Source organism: Nomascus leucogenys, chromosome 6, assembly GCF_006542625.1.
Source record: "Nomascus leucogenys isolate Asia chromosome 6, Asia_NLE_v1, whole genome shotgun sequence".
Taxonomy (NCBI): domain Eukaryota; kingdom Metazoa; phylum Chordata; class Mammalia; order Primates; family Hylobatidae; genus Nomascus; species Nomascus leucogenys.
In genome coordinates this window covers 75,033,997-75,059,251 of record NC_044386.1, presented here as the reverse complement: position 1 = coordinate 75,059,251, position 25,255 = coordinate 75,033,997, and positions in this window count along the sequence as shown.

Here is a 25,255-nt window from a genome sequence, read left to right as displayed (position 1 = left end):
TTCCTTTTTTTTTTTTTAAGATGCCTTGGTTTCATAGTTCCTGTGAATTTGTGGCTTAATCTCTTTTTACCAATTTTAGAAATGCCTTCTTAGCCATTATTTCTTCAAATATTGCTTCCACACCATCAGATCTGTTCTCCCCTTCTGGAACTTTAATTAGAACCATGTTACACCTATTTCACCACAGTCTTAGGTCTTTTGTTCTCTTTTCTGTGTTTCCATACTTCACTTTTTTTCCATGCTTCTGTCTGGTTATTTCTTACTAACCTATCTTCCACGTAACCATTTCTCTTTTCATTGTATCCTATCTGCCATTTGGCCCATAGTTTGTGTTCTTAATTTGCCATTGTATTTTTTTTTTTTTTTTTTTTGAGACGGAGTCTCACTTTGTTGCCCAGGCTGGAGTGCAGTGGTGCAATCTCGGCTCACTGCAAGCTCCGCCTCCCGGGTTCACGCCATTCTCCTGCCTCAGCCTCCCGAGTAGCTGGGACTACAGGCGCCCGCCACCACGCCCGGCTAATTTTTTGTATTTTTAGTAGAGACGGGGTTTCACCATGGTCTCGATCTCCTGACCTCGTGATCCGCCCGCCTCGGCCTCCCAAAGTGCTGGGATTACAAGCGTGAGGCACCGCGCCCAGCCGCCACTGTATTTTTTATTTTCCATTTAATTAGCTCATATAGATTTTCATTCCCTGAAGTCTTTTTCTATCTTGTCATCTATGTCAAGTATATTAAGCAAAGTTTTGTTAAAGTCTGCATCTGATAACTCTAATATCTGGATCACCATGGTTATTATTTTATTGCTAGTTTTTTAGGTTCTAGGTCCTGGTATGTTTTTTAAATTTGATTTAATGCCAGAGATGTACTTTAAAATATAAAAATCCTAGATCAATACTGTGCAATAGAACTTTCTATGGAGATGGAAATGTTCTATGTGTATGCTGTCTGATATGGTAACTATTAGCCACATGGAGCGTTTGAACAGTTGAATTATGATTAGTGTGACTGAGGAAGTAATTTTTAATTTTATTTACTTTTAGTAAATTTAAATGTAAATAGCCACATGTGGCTTGGGGCTGACATTGGTCAGCACGGTTCTAGATCAAGTTTCTTGCCTGGCACTGTGTTGTAAATGTTGCCCATGTTCTGGTTGATATTTCTTCTACCAGAGAGCATATTCTTTAGCTCCCAGCAGGAGGTAAAGCAGGAGCAGATCATTTTAATGTGATCAGGTGCCAAGCTGCGGTTCAGCACGTCTTTGCTCTCTCTCTGGTTACGCTGCCTCTTAGTCTGTGGTTCCCCAGGGTCATGCATGAAAGTCCAGCATGAGAACCTGGGCCTCTCCACCTTGCCCAGTTCCGAATCCCAGTTTTTGTTTCCTAGAATGATGGGAACCCTGGTGGTTCTCCTCAGCCTTCCAGCCTGTCACGACCTGCCGGCTGCTCAGCTTCTCTGCCTCTTGGCCTGTGCTGCTCAGGAACTGGCAAAGGGCTTAGGAGAGTAACGGGTGAAACTCTTGAAATCACTTTTCTGCACTTCTTTTTTCCAGGATCTTGGCCTCGCAGGCCCTGGCTGTGTGGCGGCCCTGATCCTCCATTTTCATCTCATTAGGCCTGCCGGCCTAATGAAAGCTCTCCTCAGCCTCGCGCCCTCCGCAGCTGCTTTCTGTTCAGCTTCACAGCCTCTGCCCCACACAGCTAACGAATCATCAACTGGGCTGCCTTAGTGCAGACCCTGAGATAAATGTTACAGTAAAAAGTCATTTATTTGGAGGCTGCAAGGGACACTGGTCATGGCATGGGGAAGTGATAGAGATGGGAGGGCAGCTAATAACTTTATTTCATTAAGCCAGTTACCACAGGAAGCAACTGGGGCTGAGCCCTTCAAGGAAACTCTGGAAAATGGCTCAAAACACCTGTCTCACATTTGTCATACTTCATTTTTGAGGGATCTAGGGGGTTTTTGTACCGACTCCCAAGGGCTGCGTTGGGAGGGAGGTGGTGTCTGTATCCACCACCCTATCCCCACCTCATATCCAGCCTGCCACCACTTAGAAGAGCCTTCTGAACTTCCCCAAACCCCATGTTGTCAGGCACTGAGATGCACACACAGACATTGGAGGTCTACTGGAGCATACCCAAAGGCTGCAAGCTGCAGCACAGCAAAGGTGACACGGAAGGTTGGGTTCACCTCAACGAATTTGTTTTCCTTCCAAGATTTCAGTCTCTTCAGTCCTGGCTACTTTAAGAGCTCTCAAACGCCCTCATACATATATAGTTTTTTTTTTTTCTATTTTTATCCATTTATTTTCTGCTTGTTCTAAGTGGGAAGATTAGTCTTCCAGAAAGCTAGTCAGTCATAGCTGACAAGTGGAAAGCTAGGTTGTTATATTTTGGACACTAAAAGTATGTTACTGAATGATTTATGGGCCCGAGCACTAAAATATCTTTTTATTGATTTGGAATTTGGATAACTGCTATCCAATTTGTACCAGTGAAATGAGAGTATTTTAAAGACCATCAAGCAATTCTCAACAAACGCGGACCCACCGGAGACCCACTTCCTCATCTCAGTGACCTACTGATGTATGTCCCTTCCAATTAAACATGTCTCCTACTGTGTTTGTTATTTTTTCATATGTGATTATCTATGAAAAATTAAAGAAACAGAGTAGAGTCTTCCAGTGTCATCCTTCCACACAGTTCATTGATGGAATCACTTTGAGAACAAAATGGAAATTGCTAAGCGGGGGAAGAGTCCTCCCTGATCTGTAGTGTTCATGCTTGCAGAATTGTAATGTTCCTGGGCTTGCTGCCAGGCCACAGTCAGGCCCTGTTGCTGAGAGATCCTGGCCTCTAACTTGCTGAGAGCTCAGTTTCCCTTTTGGGTACTGCCGTTGGTGTCAGTTCTCGTGCTCTCTGAAGCATCTGCCACATCTTGGCTGTGTTTTAATACTGATGGACAACTGTCAATGTACATCTTCTGTGGCATCTCAGGAATCCCACTTAGGTACTTCCTTGTTCCCCAGACGGGCTGACCCCACCTCCTGCCCCATGCTCTGTGCACAATTCTAACAGCACAGACCATGCCGAGCAGCAGGATGTGCATCAGGGGCCAGAAGTGGAGAGTTTCTGTGGACTGTCAGAGGCCACCGGGCAACAGGCAAGCAGCCGCCTTCATAGCAAGTTCGGGGAATGTGGACTAAGGAAGGAGGAATTTGAAGGAACAGCTTCCACCAAGCATTTTTGGTCATACATACTAACAATAAAATATAATTCAATTCTACCCATATATACATTATGCTTCTTGTAAAATGCATTAATGCAAATGAGTTTTTTTAATGTCCAAAAAAAAAAAAAAGAGCTCTCATTTCCTACCTCCAGTGGACCATTTTAATGACCTCCTGGGGAAATCATTAACATAGACAAGAAGAAAGCCAGGTACCAGGAAACCCAAAGTCACCGCAACTGGAAAAGTGCCATTGTAAAGCAACCCAAGGTCAGTCCTTGGGGTAGAAGTGACAACAGGCTGAGAGACCAGTGTGTGCCAAGTTCCACAGGATGCAATCACTGAACTAGCTTCCCCCAGGACAGAATCCAATTTCAGAGGAGCTTAACTAAGCCCTGTAAGCAGAATGGTTAATGAGCAGCTTCGAATTGAAGTGGAATATGTAGAGAATTAGTGTCGTTTCCAGTGAGGAAAAACCAAAGAGATCCTGAGCTTGCACTGAGTTAGTTTCTTTGCCTTCAAAACCTTACATTCAATGCAATATGTACGCCACTGTGCAGATATATTTGTATCTGTTTTCCAACACTGAACATCAGGGTGGATTTTCTATCTATTGGGGTGCAATTCGATCTCATTTTACTTAAGCAGAAATTAAGTGTAGCATGACTTTTATGTTCCATTGTTTAAATTGAATGAGTCAAAATCTGATATCAGCTCTTGCAGTTAATGCTGAATTGGGAAAAAAAAAGCAACGGATGGTAGTTGTAAATGTTAGCATAGATTTGCAGGGGAACTTTGCATTTATGCTTCTCCTGTCCAGAGTTCCTCACATCATCTATATTTGGCAGCAATAGTAAAAATGTGACTAGTACTGTGAAGGTACCGCCAATATTTGTGTTCCTTTTGACCACCGTCAGAACCCAGTGCAGGATCCCCAGTAGGAGGAGATATTACAAGGCTCCTTGTCAATCTTCGTGCAGATGGGAGGCACAGTGACGCATGCTGCCACCTGACCCTCCTTCTCATCAAATGGAGAGCATCAGGTGGCTTCCGACTTACGTATCTTTATACCTGGTACTTATCTATTAATACCATGCTCCAGACAGGTTGACATCACCAAGCTCCTGGAGTGAGAACACCTGCAATTATTTTCCAACCAGGGCACTATAGCCAAGAGAAAGTGGCCTCTGCTCCATTCACAGTCGTATGTGTCTGACCCATCACGACAAGATCCGAGAGAAAATCTTGTCTCAACCTTAGGAGAGTATATTTTGTCCTAGGAGTGTCTGCTTTCTCTTTCCTTGAAAGTTTGTATGCAAATATGTTATGAATATTAGGCAAAAAAAATGTGATTATCATCATTTTTGTATCTGGCTTTTTTCCACTTTCTGTCCTCCTATAAATTTGGCACCAATAAGTTTGAAAATAAGAGTTCTGGCAGGGTGCAGTGGCTCATGTAACTCCAGCACTTTGGGGTCCACGCAGGAGGATCAATAGAGGCCAGTAATTTGAGACCACCCTGGGCAACCTAGTGAGACCCTCAACTGTACAAACATTTTTTTAAAAAAATTAGCCAGGTGTGGTAGTACACACCTGTGGTGATAGCTGCTGGGAAAGCTGAGGCAGGAGGATCACCTGAGCCCAGGCTTCTATGAGCTATGATTGTGCCACTGCCCTCTAGCCTGGATGACAGAGCAAGACCCTGTCAAAAAAAAGGAAAGAAAGAAAGAAAGAAAGAAAGAGAGAGAGAGAGAGAGGGAGAGAGGGAGGGAGGGAGGGAGGGAGGAAGGAAGGAAGGAAGGGGAAGGGAAGGGAAGGGAAGGGGAGGGAGGAGAGAAAGAAAGAAAGAGAAAAGAAAGGAAAGAGAAAGAAGGAAAGAGGAAAGAAAGAAAGAAAGAAAGAAAGAAAGAAAGAAAGAAGAAAGAAAGAAAGAAAGAAAGAAAGAAAGAAAGAAAGAAAGAAAGAAAGAAAGAAGAAAGAAAGAGTTCTGTTGAATTTATATATTTGAGAGCATTAGGAAACTAGTCACAAAACCATCAGGGTTTTCGTGGGCCTACAGTCAGCCTCCTTTTATCATCTGGCCCCTGCTGTCTCAGGAATGTGCGGTGGGACAGCTGCGGAAGCCTTTCCTACACAGAGGTAGTCAGGGCGGTGCTGAGTGGCAGCTGTCTGCACGTTTCACCCAGGGACTTTAATGGGCTCAGGGCTGTGATCCCTGTGAGAGGAGCAGCAAACGAGATAAGGCTTCTGGTCACTGAGATTTCTGCCTGGACGTAATTTCCAGAACTTGGCTGAGGAAAGGGGAATCCCAGTTCAGCAGCCTGGTTGAGCTGAGGAGCGGGAGAGGGTCCTCAGAGGCTGAGGTCATCATTACGTGGTGCAAGACTCTCAGATACACAGAGAAGGAGCTGCAGACATAGGCTTGGGTGCACCTGAGACTGAACATCCATCTGCACGTGCGTAGGGCAAACCTCCACGTGGCCAGGCAAAGAAAAATGTGCAGGAAAGACTAACTACTGGGAAATTAAAAGTAAAAAAAAAAAAAAAAAAATCCTCAGAGATCACACAGGGCCAAGAATCATTTGAATTCCCCAAATCCAGAGTGGAGAACACTTGAATACATGAGGTTTTCAGTAGGTCCCAGAAAGATGTCCTAGTAATGAGGCTAAACTAGACCTACAGGAATAGCCACCTGAATCCATCATGAAAAAAGCTTAAAAGCCAGTCTTGAAAACATCAAACTTATCCACTGAGGCCAGCCAGAACAGTCACAGGAAACTTTGTAGGCATACAGCGAAGCCCAAACTTAAAAATGTAACATTCACAATATGTGGCATTTCACTGTCTGTAAATTATACCTCCATAAAAGTTGACTTTAAAGAAATCAAATATTCTCATCTCAACAGACACATCAAAAAATTAGTAAAACTTAATACTAGCTCATTAAAAAGCAAAAAAACATTTAGCAATCTAGCAATAGGAGACAGCATCCTAAAGGCTGTGATGGGGCATAAGGCTCTATTAACATCACAGTTAATAAGGAAGCATTAAGCACAACCCCTTTCAGTCTTTAACATCTGCTATCAGCATTTGTATTTATCAGAATACTGGAGTTCCTGACCAGCAAAATAACATAATAGAACAAAATTGAAGATAGAGGGAAATAAGATAAAGAATTAGAACTTCTTACATAGTTACTGGCTGCTTATAAAGTCATATATATAATAGCAAAACTGCTCAAACTCAGAGGGTCTAGCTCCAGAATACTTGAGTTCCCCAGCAACAACTAATTAGAAAATTGACTTTATAGTAACCAAGCACTCCTACTTTTTTCAACTGAGTTGTATATCATTCCTAAGCATATGTGAAGATCTTGGGGAGAATATTAAAATTTTATTTTATTTTATTTTATTTTTTTTGAGACGGAGTCTTGCTCTTTCTCCCAGGCCAGAGTGCAGTGGCGCGATCTCGGCTCACTGCAAGCTCTGCCTCCCGGGTTCACGCCATTCTCCTGCCTCAGCCTCCCGAGTAGCTGGGACTACAGGCGCCCGTCACCGCGCCCAGCTAATTTTTTGTATTTTTAGTAGAGACGGGGTTTCACCATGTTAGCCAGGATGGTCTCGATCTCCTGACCTCGTGATCTGCCTGCCTCGGCCTCCCAAAGTGCTGGGATTACAGGCGTGAGCCACCGCTCCCGGCCCTAAAATTTTATGGAAAGGCATAGAGAAGACCTAAATAAATGCAGAAATATGTTATGTTCGTGGATGGCATTATCGCAAAGGTGGCATTTTTTCTCAAAGTGATAGTAAATTCAACATAATTCTAATTATTCAACAGGGCTCTTTCTAAAATCTGACCTGGTGATACTAAAATTCAAGAGCAGATAAGACAACTGAAGAAGAGGAGAAGTAGCTAGGGACCAATTCAACCACATTTTGGGTGTTACAGGAAAGCTATGGTAAAGAAAATGTGGTTCCAGGAAGGCCACTAGGTAATGGACTAGACCAGAAATCCAAAAATAAAGCAACAGGAGCACATGAATATGGAGTGTGAGAAAGGTGATGTCATAAATCAGAGAGCAAAGTGTGTATTTACTCATTCATGACACTAGAATAATGGGCCATGCATGCAAAAGCAATAAAGCCAGGTCCATATCTCGTCCCTTACACGGAATTGGCACCAAATGGATAAAGCCAGGTCCGGTCCTCATCCCTTATATGAAATACCTCATCCCTTACACAGAATTGGCACCAGATGGACAAAAGACAAAAAAATGAGGGAATAAATTGTAAAACTTGAATAGAACAAAACACGAGAGAATATCTCGATGACAATGGTGGAATAGATGCCTTTCTTGAAGTACACACACACACACACACACACACACACACACACACACAGAAGCACACATTGCAAAAGAGAAGACTGATAAATCGTCTTTGCCAAAAATTACTTCTGTAGGAAAAATGTGAAAATACAAGCCCAAAATTCAAATGTGTGCAACCTTCAGTAAGCCATAAATAATATCCAGAATATACATATGTGTGTGTTTGTACATATATATATATTATACACAAAACAGGCAGCAAATGTGAATGATTAGTTCACAAATTAAAAAAATCCCAATAACTAATAAGCACATAAAAGTTATTACATTTAATTAATGATAAAGTGCAAATTGAATAGTAATCTATTACTAGTTCATATTCATTATATTTGTAAAAATTAATGTTTTATCATGCCAAGAGCGTTAATGATGTAGGAAAATGAAAAACTCTTACGTGGAACTGATGACAATAGGTAAGCCTATTGATAACACATTATAATGTATAACAGGTTATGATGTATAAATGGGTACAACAATTTTGGAAATCAATTTGTCAATACTAGTAAATTTAAAGATACAAGCAATAGATGATTCTATTTCTAAAGAAATTTTCATCCACTAAGATTTATGTACTAGGATGGTTATTTCAGCAGTAGGTAATAGTGAAAACAAAAAAAAAATTAAATCCTAACCTCTTTAATGTAAGGAAATGGATAAACTAAGGAAGCAGTGATAGAAAATTAACACCTTTATCTTGTTGACTCTTCCAGTACAGAAATAAGATGGATCATTTTATTTCCTTTCCTTTAGCTTTTCCTTTACGTAAGTTTAAGCTTTGTAGTTAGGTTCATTCCAAGAAATCTTGTATCTTTTATAGTTATTGTTAATGTGAAACTGTGAATACATTTTCTAATGGTGTATAGGAAATATTTTATTTTTCATGTTGGCTTTTTAATGTAGCTACTTTCCTTCCTTCCTTTCTTCTTCCTCATTTAGACTAATTTTATTGCTCTTTTAAAGAAAGTATTGACTTGAATATCTATTTAGTTCCCAAATTTCATTCCTTCTAACTGTACAATGAATTGATTCAAGGCAACAATTTTCACATGTGTTTTTTGGGGAAAGGTTCAATTTTATGACATTCTCTTGTTTCTAAATATATAGTTGTTTCAGTTTTCCTTTCTCCTAGTGATTTAATTTTTAGGTGAAGAGATATTTGGCTATCCTTTAGTTGTTAATACGGAATTTTATTACATTGGTTAGAGCACATTGATTTCTGCTTTAAAAAATTTGTAGACATTTGCTTTTGCATAATGTCTTTCCTGCGACTGGTCTGTATGTGTTTGCAAAATTTCTGCTGGTTATATGTACGTACATTATCATATTAGGTTATTTTTTTCTCCAAGCCAGTTAAACTTGTTATATAAATCTCTTATATTCTTATTTATTCTGAAAGAGTTGTATTAATGTCTCTCACTAATTTTGTGGGTTTGTCAATTTCTCCTTACATTACTATTTATCTTTATCATTTACTTTATATACATATATTAACATCATTAGAGAAATAAAAGAGGAAATAGAACCTGCATTACAAGAGTATGTTGCAGATTACTCATTTCCAAGATGTCCATATATTGCTTATGTTTTAGAAAGACCATTAGTGATCTTGGAAATAAGGCATAAAATTATCCAAATCTAAAAGTAATAAAAGTGGCTGGGCATGGTGGTTCGTGCCTTTAATCCCAGCACTTTGGGAGGCCAAAGTGGGAGGATGGCTTGAGCCCAGGAGTTCAAGATCAGCCTGGGTAACATAGTGGGATCCTGTCTCTACATCTCTACAAATACTTTTAAAAATGAGCTTTGTGTGTATGGTGGTATGTGCCTGTAATCCCCGCTACTTAGGAGGCTGAGGTGGGAGGATTCCCTGAGCCCAGGAGTTTGAGGTTGCAGTGAGCTGTGATTGTGCCAGTGCACTCTGGCCTGGGCGACAGAGCAAGACCTCATCTCCAGAAAAAAAATAAAAATAAAAAAGAATAATTTGTATATTGAAAGTGTACATTGAAAAAGTCAAGAATATACACTAAAATGATAATATTATTTTGTGTTGGGAACAAGAGCAATCTTATATTCTTTTTTATTTTCCAAAATGATACTTATTATTTGTATAATTTTAAAAAGACTAAATAAGGGCAAGTTTGTATAAAATGATAAGGGAACTATATGCAATGTTAATAATTAGTTTTAATGGATAAGGTTTTGCATTTCATTTCTTGTCTTTGAATTATAAATAAAGTGATATATATTTTAATATTTGATCATGCTTAGGGTACTGGCATGAACTGCATGAAGAAGCCTACAGTAATACTAAACAGTCATATTGATGGAGAATATTTTGAAAACTCATTATTTTTATCATACCCCATCACATAGTACTTGTTATCAGTTAATGCCTTATATTAAAAAATTAATTTCATGAGCTCACCTGGGTATTATACTCAGACAGAAAAATGTAAGAAAGCTATTGTACATGAGTATAAGCCAATTAGTCAATTGCTTTTAATTAAACAATATATTTAAGGCTTTGGATTTCATCCTTACCATATAAAGGAACTTGGAGTAGTCACTGCTGTCCTTACAACAAGAAAAGTCCCAGCAAATTGAAAATGAACAGCTTTTCTAGGACTATCAGAGCACTGGAGTCGCGCAGCAAATCGCCTCCCAGAAATCTAGAGACACAGGGCAATTCAGAGGGGCAGAGCGGGGAGCCGGGGGTGCAGCGGGGGCTGCTTGAGCTCATCCCAGAAAGATTCCTCATGAACAGCCTAAAATGCACTTCCATTTTTATGCAAGGGTATAAAAACAATTTATCCTCTACTTCTAGGAATTAATTTTAAGATTCTTAAAATTAACATCCATGTGTGGAAACACAGGGTCATTCTGATGACCTGATGGAGGCTGAACACTGACGAGGCAAGGTGTGAAAATCCTGGGGGCTGTGGTCTCGGGACATGGTTCTCACTTGTGTGGCTTTTACCTGCAAAAATGCCACCAGATTCTCATGAAGAAAATCTGAGAAACAGTCCCTAGTGTTCTCGCAGGAGAAGAGGGGAATTAATTGTTATTTTCTCTGCCACAAAAGCCTACACTCTAGGGAAAAGAATTCCCCTGGGCTCTATCCCAGCTGGTGAAAGATATTCTTCCCACACCAGACACCTCTAGACTACCTGCCTCTTGGTAAGGGCTTTTTTTATTTTTTATTTTTAAAGAGCATTACAACTTTGGAGAAAAAAAATGTAATCGTGAAGGTCAAAGCCTTTACACAGGCTGGTAAAATGCTGAGATTTAAGTATTTTATATATACTTTATATATGTATATATATGCAAACACACACAGATATATACATATATATATATAGGAAATATATATATAAAGGAAAGGAAATAAAATGTGTATATGTGTGTGTGTGTGTGTGTGTGTGTATAGCAGAATGTTCAGGAACCATGGCGCAATTTTATTTGTTTGAGGCAGGGTCTTTGTCACCCAGTACACTTGTGTGATCCGGACTCACTGCAGCCTCAACTTCCTGGGCTCAGTGGACCCTCCTATCTCAGCCTCCTGAGTAGCTGGGACTACAGTCACACGCCACCATGCACAACTAATTTTTTGTTTTTGTAGAGATGGGGTCCCACTATTTTGCCAGGCTTGTCTTGAACTCCTGGGCTCCAGCGATCCTCCTGCCTCGGCATTCCAGAGCACTGAGATTACAGGCATGAGCCGCTGTGCCCAGCCTTAATCATAACATTATAAACTATTCTCCTTTCCCATATCTGGCCACTACACCAGCAGAGCTTCTGTAGAATAACAAGGAATTGCAGTGGAAAAATATGAAAAGCACAGAGTCTCTCTAAGAAAGAGTAATTAGGGAGCCCAAAGTCAAGAGGGGAGGCAAAAAACAAGAACATTGGAGGAATTGGAAACCCCCGGCAACTAAAGCCACTGCACACATTCAGTAAAGGCCAACTCCTGCCCAGGTTCACACAAACACACTAAAGGCCTCTTTACTGCAGCCCCCATTACGTGATACGAGTTTGACTTTCAACAATAACTACAAATAATGCCAAAAGGCAAGAATAACAGAATAGTCTGAAGTAAACAACAAAACTAGCCGCAGATAGGCCACAGATATTGGCATTACCAGAGAGGGACTTTAAATAACTGTGATTAATGTGTTTCCATTAGAGCCCTCATGGGAAAGGTAGAAACATGCCTGGACAGATGGATCATGTAAGCAGAGAGATGGAAACTCTAAGAAAAATTCAAAAGGAAATGCTAGAACTCAAAACTGCAAGAGTAGAATTGAAAATTCAACAAAATCGAGAATGCTTTCGATGGCTTCTCAGGACCCTGGGCATGGGCAGGGAAGAGTCAGCAGGGGGAGGGCATAGAAGCTTCTCAAGCTGAAATGCAAAGAGAATGAAAATCAGCAGAACGTTCAAGAACTATGGTACAATTTTATTTATTTATTTATATTTTTTAAGAGGCAAGGTCTCACTCTGTTGCCCAGGCTGGAGTGCAGTGGCACAGTCACACCTCACTGCAGCCTCTGACTCCTGGGCTCAAGTGATTCTGCTGCCTTAGCCTCCAGGCTAGCTGGGACTACAGGCTCACACCATCATGCCCAGCTAATTTTAAAAAATTTTTTGTCAAGATCCTGTCTCACTGTGTTGCTCAGGCTGGTCTCCAACTCCTGGCCTCAAGTGATCCTCCTGCCTCAGACTCCCAAAGTGCTGTGGTTAGTCATGAGCCACCATGCCTGGCCACTGGGACAATTTTAAAAGGTGTACATTCTCATAATTGGCATACCAGAAACAGAAGAAAGAGAAAGCAGAGGCAGGAGAAATATTTGAACTGAGAATGTCTGAGAATTTCCGTAAATTAATGACAAACATCAAACAATAGATGAAGTTCAGAGAACACCAAGAAGAATGAATACCAAAACCAAAAACCAACGACAACAGAACTAACAGACTACACCTAGGCATATCCTATTTAAACTTCAGTAGACAAAAAACAAAGAGAAACTGGAAAGAAGCTGGCAGTGTGGAGCTGGGGAGAGCTTTCCCTCTGGAGAAGCAAGGATACGAGTTACAGTGTACTGCTGTTCAGAAACCATGCAAGCAAAAGGAGTGAAATAAAATATTTAACATATTGAACAAACAAACAAAAACCAACCCACGATTCTATATCCACTGAAATGATCCTTCCAATGTGAAGCAGAGATAAATTCTTTCAAGACAAAAACAAGAAATTCAAATCAGTAGACCCGACTTGCAAGAAATATGAAAAGCTTTCTTCACTGAGGAGAAAGATTGTATAGGTCAGATTTGGAGTGACAGGAAGAGATCAGAGAAATTAGAATGTAGATTAAATTAATCTGAAATATGGCTATTTCTTTAAAGTTGGTGTCGTCACCATATATTGAGTGATTATAGCACATAGATCATTGAAATGAATGACAGCAATGTCATAAGGGAACTGGAAATAGTTTTAGGGTCCCTGCATTATGTGTAATGAAGTATATTGTTGTTTTAAGGTGAATTTGGATTTATTAAAGTACATATGTTAAACACTAGGGAAACCCTTAAAAACATTAAAAAATAAATAACTTATATTTATAATAATAAAAAATAATATGTTAATAAAGGCAACAAATCAAACCACATAAAATGCTCAATTAAAGCACAAAAGAGAGAAGAAAAAAACAAAGAACAAACACGATGAACAGAAAACAGTTACCAAGATGATGGAGATTAATTTAACTACTGTATATTAATAATTACTTTAAATGGAAATGGTATAAGTACAACAATTAAAACACAGAGAACAAGACTAGATCAAAAACCCATACCCAAATAAACGTTTTCTAAAAGAAACCCACAATAAAGATAAAAATCATAGGTTAAAAAAATAAGGATGTGAGGCCAAGTGTGGTGGCATATGCCTGAAATTCCAGCTATTCAAGAGGCTGATGTGGGAGGATTGCTTGAGCCCAGGAGTTCGAGGCCCCAGTAAGCTTAGATTAGGTCACTGCAGTGCAGCCTGGGCAACACAGTGAGACCCCGTATCTTAAAAAAAAAAAAAAAAAAGATGGGAAAAACACATAGCAATGCTGTGCTGGGTTGAATAGTGCCCAGTGTCCTCCCTAAATCATGTCCGCACGGAACCTCAAAACCAGAACCTCAGAATGTGACCTTGCTTGGAAATGGGGTCTTTGCAGATGGAATTAGTCAAGATGGACTCGAGTGGTTCTAAATCGAAAGACTGGCATCCTTATGAGAAAGAACGTGGATACACAGGACACAGAGACACACAGGAAGAACAGCATGTGACGATGAAGGCAGAGGCTGAAGTCACGCAGCTGACAGTAAAGGAGTGCCATGGATTCCAGCCACCACCAGAAGCCAGGGAGAGGCAAGGAAAGATTCTTCCCGAGAGCCTTCAGAGGGAGCATGGCCCTGCCTGCATGTTGATTTCAGACTTCCGGGCCCAGAACCATGAAAGCACCCACTTCTGTTGATTTTAACAACCCAGCTGGTGGTTTATGACCACAGCCCTGGAAAGCCCTGTGTTGACACCATGAAAGCAAAGCTAGTGTCGCCACAGTCATTTCAGACACAGTAGACTTTACAAGAAGGAAGATTATCAGGGTAAAGAGGGAAACTGTGGCTGGGCATGGTGACTCACACCTGTGATCCCAGCACTTTGGGAGGCCGAGGGAGGCGGATCACGAGGTCAGGAGTTCGAGACCAGATCAACATGGTGAAACCCCATCTCTACTAAAAATACAAACATTAGCTGGGCATGGTGGTGGGCGCCTGTAATCCCAGCTACTCGGGAGGCTGAGGCAGGAGAATCGCTTGAAACCAGAAGGCAGAGGTTGCAGTGAGCCGAGATCACTCCACTGCACTCCAGCTTGGGTGACAAGAGCGAAACTCCAAAAAAAGAGACTGCATGATGATAAAGGGGTCAACTTTCCAAGAAGACATAACAATTCTCACTACTATGAGTAGCCTAAGAAGACACAACTACTAAAAAAACAGGGGATCCTGAGTAGTATCCTGGAACAGAAAAAGGACATTAGATAAAATGAAGAAAACCTAGATAAAGGATAAACTTTATTTATGTAATGTATCAATATTGATTAATTAATTGTAACAAATATGCCTGTTATGTCAGGTGTTAATAACAGGGGAAACTGAATGTGGTTTATAGGTTAACTTTCTGTACCTATTCTGCAATTTCTCTGTAAATCTAAAACTGCTTTAAAATCAGTTGTGTGTGTGTATCTGTGTGTATCCCCTTAGATAAATGCATGACTACACAATTTAAGAAAAAGTAAAAATGTCTCGTGTTTAAAACATTTTACCTTAATAATAAAAGTGCTGTACTAAAAAAAAAAAAAAAAAACCTTGAGTTGCTATTTTTCACTCATCATCAAATGCTCACAGATTAGAAGATGAAACTAACATCTAGATGGGTATTCTGAATTAATGAGTGTCATACTCCTCATGTGACTTCAACTTATAAACTTTGGAAAAAATAATTGAAAATATTACAATATCCTTTTTATAAGGTCCACACCATTTGACTATATCACTCATTTCTTGAAATGTTTTAGAAGGCAAGTGTCAAAATGGAAGCAAAGCTTTTGGCCCCAAGACGTCAGAAAGGACACTTGACTTATAATATTGCACATTGAATAGAATGTGTCTTGTATAATGTCTAGATACAGCTAACAGTTTCCTAGGAGAAGGCCACTTTGTTCTTCATATTCTGTTTTTATAAAATGTATGTCAAGAGCTGAGCTAGAGAGCTGAGCTGCCAGTTGTCGGAAGTCGTTGATTAAGACAAGCCAAAATGAAGGTAATGGCCAAGGCTTGGGTCACCAACTGTGAGAGTATAAGCAAGAAGCTACTCAGGACAAAGTGCCAGTCCTAACTGCCACTCACCAGCCCAGTTCCATTTTCCCCACAGAACAGTGCAAGGTGTGGGGCAGGTGGATCAGCTTAGAGGTGGGGATCATAGCTCTTCTCCAAAGAAAGGCTGCTTACATTTATGAACCTGGGGACTATGAGGATGGGTCAGGGCAAGGGCTGGGAGTGGAAAAGTACTAAACCCCGAGTCACAGTGGAGAACGTGCCATCAAAGTCACCTACGCCTGATAAGAAGGGTCCCCAGTCAACAGGCCTGGGAGATAGGAATAGAGACATGCCTAACAGCATAGCTGGCCGGGGACTGTTAGGAATAGAGACATGCCTAACAGCATGGCTGGCCGGGGCCTGGTAGTTGCAGCCGCTCTCATCAGAGACTGCAGTGCGCTGACTGTGCACCAGGTCTGGTGTGGGGAGGGCAGCTTCCCCCACGAGACTGCCAGGTAAAGCATCTGTAATTGTCTGTGGTTGGCCTGAAAAATCACACACAAGATTTTGGCCAGGGGCTAGATTCAACATGCTTATCTGTTGAAAGAATGCTTTTCTGTTGCTGTTTGCATAAGGGGAAATAGACTCATGTTTCCAAGAACCGTATATTTTTAAATGAAATGATGTGTGGTAAAATTCTTGAGTGATATTCCTCTTACAATAGACAGAATGCTAGAATCATACACAGATGTTTTGAAAGAGTGTCAGGAATAAAAAACCAGCCAGGCACAGTGGTACTCATCTGAATAGTTCCAGCTTATCAGGAGGCTGAGATGGGAGGAAGGTTTGAGCCCAAAAGTTCAAGTCCAGGCTGGACAGCACAGCAAGACCCACATCTCTTAAATAAATAAATACACTTTTAAAAGTATTATTTAAAAAAGAAAAAAAGGGAGTATCAGAGAGATATCATGTTGCTGAGTGCAAAGTAACTGTTAGTTAAAAACCATACTTCTTGCTTGGGGCTCAGGAAGTGATGTGATAAAAATTCTACAGCTTGGAAAAAAATTAATGATAATGTAATAGCAATAAAAATGTTTAACAAATGTTTCTCCTATCTTTGTAAAACAAGGTGGCAAAAATAAAGATTTCTAAAACATATATCTGAATCATATAATCAATGGCTTTTTGCCTAAACTTACCAACTTTGATAATAGAGAAGCACTACAAACTCCTCTCTAAATGCTTATGAGGCAATTATAACAATTGTTTATATATTGCAACACACCAATAAACTAAAAATAACAGAACAATATTGACCAATGTTCTGATTACACTGCAAAAATCTGGAAATAATCACATCATATTTTTAAAAATTAAAACAAAACATAAAGTAAAAACCTTATTACTTGGAAATTTTTAAACGTATTTTGGGTCGAAGATGAAATAAAATTGGCAATCATGGAGTATCATTGTATACTGAAATCCACTAATGTAGCCAAAGCTGATTCAGAAGAAAATTTATAGCCTTAAACAAACAAACAAACAAACAAAGAAGAAATAAAAAATTTAATGACTTTAACATTTAAGTCAGGAAGGGAGATGAAATGTAATAACAAATACACACAAATACAGAAGAAATTAATGAAAATATGTATCAGTAATTTAGAAAGCAAATAAAGAATAGAAATGATGTATGAATCCAATATCTCTTTTTGGGAAAAAGAGTAAAAGGCAATGACAATATTCTAATTTTAAGAAAAGAAAAGGCAAAAATGCATGAAATTGCATATAGAAACACTGCCAATGTGGTTTTTAGACAGAAATCTGTAAATTCATAAATCAGTGAAGATACATAATATATATATAATCTCAAAAATATAATTCAAGATTCGTTATCAAAGACTTAAAAAGAAAGAAAATTCATAGTGATGAGTAGACTAATACTCCGTAGTATGTTAAAAAATACCCATTTTTACTTATTATATGATATCTAATCTTAATATGAATAATAATATATTTTCTGTCATATTTTATTGTGAACAAGTAATCATCAAGGAACTATTAAAGTGAGATGACAAGAATATCTACAATAATCAATGTTTAACATTGTTTTGTACATTATAGGCAATGCAATAATGGCTAAATTAATGTGATATTAGCAACTGAGAAGAGAACACACATTTGTCTTATTTCAGATGTTATAAATATTCACCTAAAATACCAGGAAAATAAAGTTTTATAGTATTTAGAACCAAAAGAAAAATATTCTGTAAGTCTTGCACCTCAAAATTAGCATAAAGTTAGTAGTTTTCCTGCATGCTTCTTTTTTTTTTTTTTGAGACGAAGTCTCACTCTGTCGCCCAGGCTGGTGTGCAGTGGCGCTATCTCGGCTCACTGCAAGCTCTGCCTCCTGGGTTCACACCATTCTCCTGCCTCAGCCTCATGTAGCTGGGACTACAGGTGCCTGCCACTACTCCCGGTTAATTTTTTTTGTGTTTTTAGTAGAGACAGGATTTCACTGTGTTAGCCAGGATGGTCTTGGTATGTTTCTAATAGTCATTTAAAAATACAATGAGGAGCTTGGCGCGGTGGCTCACGCCTGTAATCCCACAACTTTGGGAGGCCCAGGTGGGTGGATCACTTGAGCCCAGGAGTTCGAGACCAGCCTGGGCAACAGGTGAAACCTGTCTCTACAAAAAAAAAAAAAATCAGCCAGGCATGGTGGCGTGTGCCTGTTGTTCCAGTTGAGGTGAGGTGAGAGAGGCTGAGGTGGGAAGATTACCTGAGCCTGGGATGCAGAGGTTTCAGTGAGCCATGATGGTGTCACTGCACTCCAGCCTGGGCAACAGAGTGAGACCCTCTTTCAAAAATAATAAATAAATAAAATAAAATAAAAATAGCTTAAAAATACAATGAGAAGCTTCAGGCTGAGGAAGGTTGGTGTGGGAGCAGTGGGTAGTGACACTGGGTTTGATTGCTAATGTTTACAGGGCTTCTTTTAGATGGATGAAAATGTTATAAACAGAGATTGTGGTGTTGGTTGCAAAACCCTGTGAATAAACAAAATTCAAAGGAGAATAAAAGCAGAATAACACAGGAAAAAGGGAGGTTGACATTCTTAGCATGTGAAGAACTTGTACAAAAAATTAGCATGTGACAATCCATAACCTATGATTCAGTAAGAAAAATAAAGTTTGTCTTTTTCTGAGGGTACAAGGAAATCTAAATGGTCAGAAAATCTGAAAAGATTTCTGAAGTTACAAATAAACAGGGAACTGCTGTTATCACCACATTAGTATTTCGTTTTAGAACAAATTGACAAAAACGTAATTCTTGGTATGACAGATAATTATTGAATATATAGACCAAAGAGAAGTTTCAAGCTCTGCTATTTGTAAATTGATAGAGTCAATTTGGAAAAGAATTTTTGTCAATATTTAGTAAATACGAAGATGTATATATTCTTTGATATTTATATGTGTGTTTGTGCAAATTTACTGGAGCCACATTTATTAATAGGGATAAATCTAAAAATCATAATCTTAAGGAATAAAAGCTAGTTACACAAGAGTAGGAAGTCTAATGATATACACAAGCATTTGGGTATGTGGGGGCCATCCATACACATTATTATCTCAGTAGAAGTTCTTTGCACAAGGAGAGTAGAGTCTTCCCTCCTCCACTTCCCTCCCTCTTCGTGGTATTACCAATGATTTAACTAGCACATTGCACTTGTCTTCAGCTGATAACTGAAGCTACTATTTAACAAGTGTACTTTTGTGGCTCTATGAACGTCTCCAAATGATAGTCAAAGAACACAATTGAAGTAGTATGGATGGCTGAAATGTTTGCTCTTCTAGCACTCTGCAGGCTAAATTCAGCTGATCTGATGGAATAAAGTTTGTATCTTCTTCCTCTGTAACCACTCCATGACTTTTTTTAGCGGGTAAGTAACTGACTTTAGTAATGAGAGGTGAAGCCGACTGGGCTTCTGGGTTGGGTGGGGACTTGGAGAACTTTTCTGTCCAGCTAAAAGATTGTAGGCCGGGTGCAGTGGCTCACGCCTCTAATCCCAGCACTTTGGGAGGCTGAGGCGGGCGGATCACGAGGTCAGGAGATCAAGACCATCCTGGCTAACATGGTGAAACCCCGTCTCTACTAAAAATACAGAAAATTAGCCAGGCGAGATGGCGGGCACCTATAGTCTCAGCTGCTCCGGAGGCTGAGGCAGGAGAATGGCGTGAATCCGGCAGGCAGAGCTTGCAGTGAGCCCAGATCAGGCTACTGCACCCCAGGCTGGGCGACAGAGCGAGACTCCGTCTCAAAAAAAAAAAAAAAAAAAAGGATTGTAAACACACCAATCAGTGTTCTGTGTCTAGCTAAAGTTTGTAAACGCACCAATCAGCACGCTGTAAAAATGGGCCAATCAGCACTCTGCAAAATGAGCCAATCAGTGCTCTGTAAAATGGACCAATCAACACTCTGTAAAATGGACCAATCAGCAGGATGTGGGCAGGGCCAAATAAGGGAATAAAAGCTGGCCACCTGACCATCTGTGGCATGTGCTGGGCTCTTCTTTCACCTTGTGGAATGTTTGTTACATGGCTCTTTACAGTAAATCTTGGGGCTGCTCACTCTTTGGGTCCACACTCTGCTTATGAGCTGTGATATTCACTGTGGGGGTCTGTGGCTTCATTCCTGAAGTCAGCAAGAGTAAGCCGACCACCAACCTACCAGGAGAAACAAAGAACTCCGGATGCGCCACTTTTAGGAGCTATAACACTCACTGCAAAGGTCTGCAGCTTCATGTAGATCATGAACTCAGACCAGCAACCTACCAGAAAAAAGAAACTCCGGACACGTCTTAACACCTGGAGGAACAAACTCCAGGCACAGCATTCTTAAAAGCTGTAACACTGCAGGAATCTGCGGCTTCATTCTTGAAATCGGTGAGACCAAGAACCCGCCGGAAGGAATAAATTCTGGTCACAGTAGTAGGTATGGGAGTCCTTAAATTCTACTTACTTGTTCCACCTGTTAAGTCCTCTTTTTGTCTTTCCTGGTAGGGTCCTAGTGTTAATGCTTGTCTACAGGCGCTCCCATTTTTTTCTCAATGTTCAATCTCATGGAAAGAAATGGATAATCTCTTCGAGTTCTTACATAGGCTTTGAAATTCCGCTGTATCACAAGTTGTTAAAAGGCAAGAAGTGTATTACATTTATATTTTTGTTCGGTAAATTTGTTAGCAAAATGTCTAGGATAAGGTAGATCTCAAAAATTGTGTAACTTAAATGGATGCTTAAATATAAAAAGGAGACAGAAATCTGAAAGCATTTTCAGATGTTAGATAACATAAACTTATTTGCTTAAATTATACATTATGTATTTCAACATTCTATTATATAATGAAGTAATTGTGAAGCTTAAATGTTCTTAATATGTTATATATGTTAAAGACATAATGTAGACTGTAATTTAGACTACATTAAGTTTCACAATTTGTTACTTTTGCTGTATAATATAGAATGTTAAAATCCATAGTTTATAATTTATGATTTAAACTATGTGTTATATACCGAAATGTAATATATAATGAAATATATTAACACATTAACATGTTAATAAATGCTAGTGTTTTTTTTAAAAACTTATTTTGAAATTATTTCAAACCTATAGAAAAGTTTCAAAAATCAAACAGAACTACCATACACGTTACTCAGATTTAGCAGTTTCAAACATTGTTCCACATTTTTTCATCTGACTCTACAAATATAAACACACATTATTTTTCCCAATATATTTCAATATAACTTGCATATATCATGTCTTTTTACCTCTGTTAATTCAGTGTGTACTTCGTAAAAGAAAGGACAAGGGTGTTTCTTCTCAAACTAAAGAGACTACTCAAAAATTCAGATGTATTAAAATGGTGCAAGATTTTTTCGTCTTATTTTTACCTGTGTTTTGATTTACACTTTTCATTAAGATGCAGCCCTATGGTGGAGTTAGACTTCCAAGCTTGTGTCAGTTTCCTATTTGTATGATCTTAAAACGCGAAAACAGTTCTTTATCTGTGTCTCTCGTTGCACCCAGCTTACACTTGGAAGTATTAGGCCATCTTTTCACTATTTCTGATCATCATTGCTATTTAGTCAAGTTAGGAAGGAGACCCACACAAAGAATGACTCAGGAGAAGAAGAAAAAGGGGACCATGGCACGAATCTTAACAGAAATTAATGATGTTTTGGAAATCAATGATTGACTGATAGACTTCTAAGTCCATTGTTACTGAATATGTTAAAATCTGAGTAATATGTTGGAAATGCACATTGTATCATTGGATTAAGGTCTTTTCTTGTGGTGTTTGTGGTGTAAGTGGACTATTTTTGGAAACCTTGGGTGGTAAAGTGTTCCAGATGCAGGAAGACAACAACAAACTATATGATTTATTATTGAATATTTTGCGTTATCACTAGTAATCATTTTCTTCAGGGCAATTCTTATCTTCTATTTCTTTGACTAGTTAAAAATTAGCCAAGCAGGTCACATCCTTTCCCCTCTGCCTATTGGCATTTCAGCAACTATTCCAGAGACAAGGGTTTTAAATTAGCCTTTCTGATTGGGATTTTGCCATAGGTGTAAATATACTTAATAGGATATATAAACATACTTCGCTAGTAAAGTTATTATGGATTTAATGAGATACTGAGGTAACCTCTGCTGCTTTTAGATAACTGTTCTGAGAACAATGACAATTACTCTCAGTGATTGCTCTTAGTAACATCAATAGTCATTTCTCTATAATCAAAATCATCTTAAGAGTTCTCCTTCCAGCAATAATGAAGTAAATGTGACTAGACTTGCTTTTCTCTCATAAGTCACTAGAAAAGCTGAAGAAAACCTACGAAACAACTGTATGTAGTCATTAAACAATAGGCAGTTTGGTACTGTGATCCCTTAGAGAAAGGAAACAAGAACCCTACAATTGACTTGGCTTTTTGCGTAGAGACCTTTATGGACTACAGGGTAGTGAAAAGAATCTGAAGCAGGACATGGCGGATCACTAGATTGAGAAGACAGAGATCAGCGTTCTGAGAAAATGCAGCAACTTAAATTTGCAGAATATGGAATGAGAGAGGAGGATGCTAGGCAGAGCGAGAGCTCAAGACATCTAGGTTCTCTTGCATTTGTTGATGAGTATTAAGCTGTACATGCATACAGTGAGTCTCCACAGAGCTGAATAGACAATAAGCCCGGACCTACAACCTATATGATTTTTGGAGGTTACACAAAACTAGATGAGTTTCTAATTCTAACCAGCAAGAATGGAGGATCTTTATTAAACATATAAAGACCATTAAATAGGACCATTAAATGGGCATATTAAGTAGGTATCCTAGAAGGGTAATGCTTTAGTAGTAGGACAAAAAAATCGCCTTAAAGGCCACCTTAGACCTTCCCTTTAAAGAACTTTAAAACTACTCTTGAAAAGATCAAACTGATCATTACATAACAACTGCCGGAATAAAGACAAACACCCTTTAAAAGAAGATGGCAAAATACAGCACAGAACAACATAAAATTCACAATGTGCAGAGTCTGAAAAGAATTATTAGCATACCAAGTTTCAGGAAAATGTAACACATAACCCGAAAAAAAAACTACTCATTATAATAATAGCAGTGCAAGAAATAATGATTGAATAACCAGACAAGAAAATGATAAAACTACTGTTGATGAGCTTAATGGTTTAAAGAAAAAATGAACACAAGGCAATAATGGAATATATAAGAAGAACCAAATGAAATTTTTAGAGCTGAAATACAATTTCTGAAAAGATGGTGCCACTGGACATGACTCAAAGCAAATTGGACAACGCAGAAGACAAGAAAAGTTAGGATTCCCACTGTCACCACTGTTATTCGACATAGTACTTGAAAGTCCTAGCTAGAACAGTCAGACAAGAGAAAGAAAGAAAGGGCGTCCAAATTGGAAAGGAAGAAGTCAAATTGTCCTTGTTTGCAGATGATACAATATTATATTTGGAAAAACCTAGAGATTTCACAAAAAATATATATTAGGTTGGTGCAAATTGTGGTTTTTCTCTCTAACATAATTACACGCTAGAAAATTATACAATTACATAATTGCAAAATTCTAACAAAATAGAATGTATAAGATGTATTTGATAGCACAATAGGATGACTATAATCAACAATAATTTATTGTACATTTAAAAAAAGTATAACCGGAATGTTTGTGACACAAAGAAATGATAAATGCTTAAGGAGATGAATACCCCATTTACCTTGATGTAATCAGTATGCATTGTATGCCTGTACCAAAATATCTCATGTACCACATAAATATATACACCTACTGTGTAAACGTAAAAATATAAAGGCTTTAAAAAGAGAACTTGAAAACATAATATGGCTATCTGAACTAAAGCACAGTGGAAAAACAGACTGAAAAAAACAAAAGTATTCAGAGGCCTGTGAGACTATATCAAAGTGTCACACATATGTGTAATTGGAGTTTCAGAAGAGGGGAGGAAAAATGTTTTTGAAAATATTAGCTGGAAATTATCCAAATGAGATGAAAGCTATAAACACACAGACCTGAGAAGCTCAATGAATTCCAAGAAGGATAAACAAAAAGAAAAGCACATCTGAGAACATCAGGATAAAATTGGTGATAAGTATTGATAGATGGAAAAACTTAAAGCCAACTCAGATGGTGTATATTAAGGTATTATGGGCTGGGTGCAGTGGCTCATGTCTATAATCCCAGCACTTTGGGAGGATCACTTGAAGCAAGGAGGTTGAAAGCAGCTTGAGCAACAAACTGATACCCTCTCTCTACAAAAAAAAAAAAAAAAATTAAAAAGTGAAAACTAACTTAGCTGGTCTCAGTGGCATGCACCTGTAAGTCCCAGCTACTAGGGAAGCTGAGCCAGGAGGATCATTTGAGCCCAGGAGTTTGAGACTGCGGTGAGCTATGATTGCACCACTGTACTCCATCCTGGGTGACAGAGCACGACCCTGTCTCTGAAAAAAAAATAAAAAAAAAAAATGAACATGACAGAGATAATGTATTTTTATTAATTTATTATTGAAATACATAAATTGTTATTAATTTCTTATGAAATAACAAGGGACTACTATTTTTAAAGTGCTAAAAGAGTTTGTCAACTTTGACTTTTATATCTAGCAAAATAATCTCATGAAAATGTAGGCAAACAAGATTTTCAGTCAAGAAAAGCTAGGAGAATTGTCACTAGCAGACGTGCTCTAGAATAAATGTTATAGTAAGTTCCTTGGACAAAATGAAAATGATATCAGATGAAAACTTGTATAACTACAAAGTAATAAAGAGTGCTATAAACAGCAAATATGTAGAGAATTATTTTATTTTAAAATATTTCTTGAAAGGTATTTATAGCAATGTCAATGTGTTATGGTATTTTAACATATATACAATATAAGAAAATAGGACACAATTTGGGGGTGGTACAATTGCACTGTGGTAAGTTTCTTGCATTAGACATTAAATAGAATTATAGTATTTGACACTAGCCTGTACTTAAAGATAAATATTGTAAACCTTAAACACCGGAAAAAAGCCATAGTTTATAACCCCACAGTAAATATGGAATTGAATGCTGTAAAAAAACGATTTGAGGGGTTTTTTGGTCGTTTGTTTGAGATGGAGTCTCACTTTGTCGTCAGGCTGGAAGTGCAGTAGCGTGATCTCAGCTCACTGCAACCTCTGCCTGCC